This window comes from Chinchilla lanigera, unplaced genomic scaffold (genome assembly GCF_000276665.1).
Source record: "Chinchilla lanigera isolate Chin_1 unplaced genomic scaffold, ChiLan1.0 scaffold00043, whole genome shotgun sequence".
NCBI classification, from domain to species: domain Eukaryota; kingdom Metazoa; phylum Chordata; class Mammalia; order Rodentia; family Chinchillidae; genus Chinchilla; species Chinchilla lanigera.
The window spans coordinates 6,446,536-6,450,863 of NW_004955444.1; the positions used below are offsets into that span (position 1 = coordinate 6,446,536).

Genomic DNA, 4,328 nt, shown 5'->3' on the forward strand with positions numbered 1-4,328 from the left:
CGCCAAAGGTCCTGTAACACAAACGGCGAAGCCAGACCAAGGCCAGCCAGCACTCACTGGGATGTTTGGTTAAAATGTGGAAATGCTTCTCTCTCTTTTCTAACTTTAATTTTTCTAATTTTTTTCAAGAGGCAGGGTCTCACTATGTTCCCTAGGCTTGCCCCAAACTCTTAGATTCAAGCTATGTTCCCCCCTTAGCCTCCCAATTAGCTGGGACTACACAGGGGCATTCCACCATTCCTGGCTGGACTTTTCTCTTCCACAGCTTTGTTGGCATATAATTTACACACTGTAAACTTCAACCATTCTAAGTGTGCAGCCCAGTACTTTTTGTTTTGAGGATGTTTTGAGTCAAGGTCCACCTGTGTTGCCTAGGCTAGCCTTCAATTCCTAAGCTGAAGTGATTCTCCTGCCTCAGCCTCCTCAATACTTTTTTCATAAGGTTATGCAATTGGGTACCCATCAGCACACTCTAGGTTTAGAATATCTCCATCACCCCAAATAAAGAAAATATTAAACTATCTCTACAGCAGTTAATAAATAGCCATTGTCATCAACCCCTCAAAGAACCTCCCTTCCCAGGTGTCTGAATTATCCTGGACTCCCCATGATCTAATTAAAGATCCCTGGCCTGTGGAGCAGTTTCCAGGGCTCTCCCCCAGCAGCGAGCAGCCTCTGCTCTGAGTCATTATTACCTATGCCACACAGGTAGTTCACTAATGTTAGTACTGTTCTTAGGGAGGATCAGCTAGTACCTAGCTCTTCTGGTTACCAGTCCAATCTCAGGCCACATCTTGCCTCTTCAGACCAGTTGGCTCCCGACTGTCCTCCGAAGGTCGGTGTGTAGAAGGCTTGCCTTCAGACAGCGGCTCTACTGGGAAGTGGAGGACCCTTTAGAAGCGGGGAGTAGGAGGATGCTGTCACTGCGGCAGGCACTGGAAGAGGACGCTGGGAACCAGACCTCTTCCTCTCTTCCTGCTTTCTTGGCTGCCCTGAAGTGCACAGGCCTTCTCTTCTGTGTGCCCCTGCCAGGATACGCTCTGCTGCCACAGGCCCAAAGCAAGAGGCCCAAGCAATCACAGACTGAAGCCTCTGAAACCACAAGCCAGAATAAACCTTTCCAACTTCTACGCTGTTTATCTCCAGTATTTTGTCGCAGGAAAATACAAAATGGACAACCAGCAAACAAATGAATGAATGAAAAGAAAATATATTGTATGAAATTGTCCACATAAAAGATAAGGCAGATTTTGGAAGGGCAAGAGATGGAGCTCAGAGCGATCATCACTCTTTGGTATAGATGCTCTCATCTTGAGGTTTACAAATCTCCACTAGTGGATGAACATTAACTTGTAAGAGTCAGGTAACTTTCTGTGATACAAAGATCATAAATATGTTTTTTTTTTTTTTTTTTTTTTAACCAGGAATCGAACTCAGGACCTTGCACTTGCTAGACAGGTGCTTGTGCCCCTGAGCTATATTCCCAACCCGAGATCATGAGTATGCTCATGAGTATTTTTTCCAGTGGAGCAGGTCAATGGCTTTCATTTGACTTTTCACGGCATTCATTTGATTTTCTTTGGTGGTTCTGGGCATTGAGCAGCGTGCCTTCACACTGAGCTACCTCCCCTTTGCACTGAGGTCTGACCTACATCCCCTCCGTTCACCTTTTTTTGTTGTTTTTGTTTTGTTTTGTTTTGTGAGACAGAATCTTGCTGCTTTACTAAATTGCCCAGGCTGGGCCTTAACTTGTGATCCTCCTGCCTCAGCCTTCCAAAGTGGTGGGATTACAGGTACGTCAACAGATTTTAAAGGGGTCCATGGGACAAAAGGAACTACAGCCTTTTCAAGTAATAACTTACTAAGAACATGTTTGCTCAGGAGCCGTGGGAAGAAGTAAGCGAGGGCCAAAGATCTGGGTAAAAGGACTCTTGCTAGGGAGCCACTGGGGAAAGAATAAAGTACGGAGAGTCCTTGGCTTACAATGTTTCAGCGTGACTCTCGGACTTTATGGTGGTATAAAAGTGACACACAGTCACAGAAACTGTACTTCAGATTTTGGATTTGATCTGTTCTCGGGCTGCTGAGACACGGTACAGCGGTGCCTAGAGAGCCTGCGCGGTGAGAGCGAGTTTCAGCTTCCGGGAAGCCTCTTTGCCCGGGGGAGCAAGCCTCACCTACGGCGGGCTGGGGGGTGACAGTCTCTGGAGGTCATCTTTTACATTTTTCGTCATGTCTCCAAAATGCCCGTCTGGGTCTTCTGTGCCCACACAACCATTCTACTTCCAACTTCAGTATACAGTTCAAAACAAAGTATATGCGCCATCCATCGCCTCATTATAGAAGAGGCTCTGTGTTAGACCATTTGCCATTTGATGTAGGCTACGTACGTGCTCTGAGCAAGATTAAGTTAGGCCGGGATAACCTAGGATGCTTAGTAGCTTGGGTGTGTGCATACAGTTTTGTTTGAGGTACTAGGGTGCAACCCAGGGGCACTCTACACTGAGCGCTATCTCCGGTCCCCCCACCCCCATCCTTTTCTTGAGACAGGTCTCACCAGGGTGTCCTCACTTATTTCAAACTTGTGATCTTTGTGACTCAGTATCTCGAGCGGCTGGGATGACAGGCATGTGCCACCACGCCCAGCTTCATTTTCAACCTATGGTATTTATGGTGGTTTATTTGGAGGATATGTAAATTTTTTCCAGGTTCACAATTTTGTTTGCAAATAAGAATGAACTATTTTGACATGTAGAATAAGCCACCCAGAATAAGCTAAACACACAAACCATTGTTATATTATTAATTTTCTTTGCCTTTTATTAGGACATTTACATGAAATGACTGAGTTGGGTTCAAAATTATAAAAATAAGTTTTTGCTTTATAGATATGTTTTTCTTCTCTTTTTTGTTTTGTTTTCTTTTCTTTTCTTGTTTTTTCTTTTCTTCTGTCTTTTTGAGATAGGATCTTACTATGTAGTTCAGGCTGGCCTTAAACTCACTTCGTAGCCCAGGCGGGCCTCAAACTTGCAGCAATCCTCCTGTCTCAGCCTCCCGAGTGTGAGACTACAGGCCTGTGCCACCACACCCAGCCAAGATACACTTTTCTGAAAGTATGACTCTAAATTGTGAATTTAGAGGAATTGGAGGATTATGGGGAATACGGAGTTTTTGCCAGTTCATGAAATGAATTCCCACTAGAACTAATTAGTATTTAAAATCTGTTCATTAAAGCCTGCAAGTAGTTCTACATAAATACAATGAAACCAAGTTCATTCCTTCATATAGCTACAAAAGTGACTTTAAAACTTAGAACAATACAATATTGCCATTCTATCTATCTGTGTATCTCTCTTTTATTTTATTACACTGGAGACTGAAGCCAAGGCCCCACACTGCTGGGCAAGCACTCTACCAAGGTGCTACGTCTCAGCCCCTTGCTGTGGTGTTTTACACAAATCATTTAAAACTGTGACGTCCTAGACAGCAACAGTGGCATACGCCTATAGTTCTAGCACTTGGGAGGCTCAGGCAAGAAGACGGCGAATGAGGGGAGACCCTGTCTCAAAACAAAGCAAAATAAAATTTAAAAAAAAGTCTATTTTCTTTACTGAATGCATAGAATTTGAGATTTGGATGAAACTATAAAGATTATACAGTCTAACTTTCAAAATTTTACTGATAAAGAAACAAATCAAGCAAGGCATGGTGTCACATGCCTATACGCCCAGCATTCTGGGAGGCTGAGGCAGGAGGATCACAAGTTCAGGCCCACCCTGGGCAACTTAGTGAAACCCTGTCCAAATAAAAGGGCTACCAAGGATGTGGTCAGTTTAAAGACCTTCTGTCATTCCATCCTTTGAGTGTGTGTGTATCCTTGATCAAGCTCGTTAATGATAGGACTAGCATAAAAACACAAATGTTGAGCTCTTCATTTAGTGCCTTTTCCAATACGTACTAAGGAAGCTGTGGATTGTTGAACTACGTTCATTTCTCTAGTGAGATCAGCCACTAGGAACAAACTACTCCGCTGAGAGAGAACAAGCAAGAACTTCTGCCTCAACTGCTCTGCCTTTTCAAGCTCCAACCAACATACCTTCTTAGGACAGCTTTTGACGTCCCAGGCTAGGAAATCCATCGAACAAAAGTATCCACAAATCATACTGCATCATCAAAACTGTGGCTCAGTGGTCCTTTTGCGGGTCCTTCAGTGTGGTCAAGGAAGAATTGGCCTTCCCTGTAACCTGACAGTCATTTCCAGTTGCTGTGGAAATGTTCAAACAGTGCCATTATCAAATCTAACAAAAATAATCATTCTTTAATATCAT

The 4,328-nt window shown here is 43.7% G+C and overlaps 1 long non-coding RNA gene across 1 annotated transcript in view; it reads right to left on the minus strand.

The window, feature by feature from the left end:
* Positions 1-1,225: 1,225 nt before the first annotated feature.
* LOC106149369 overlaps positions 1,226-4,328 on the minus strand; it is a 4,938-nt gene continuing 1,835 nt past the window's right edge. Inside the window, exons 2-3 of the long non-coding RNA XR_001235507.1 lie at positions 4,097-4,264; positions 1,226-1,371 (exon numbers count right to left, since the gene is read on the minus strand). This is a non-coding gene — a long non-coding RNA (uncharacterized LOC106149369). The remainder of the gene's footprint in view (positions 1,372-4,096; positions 4,265-4,328) is intronic.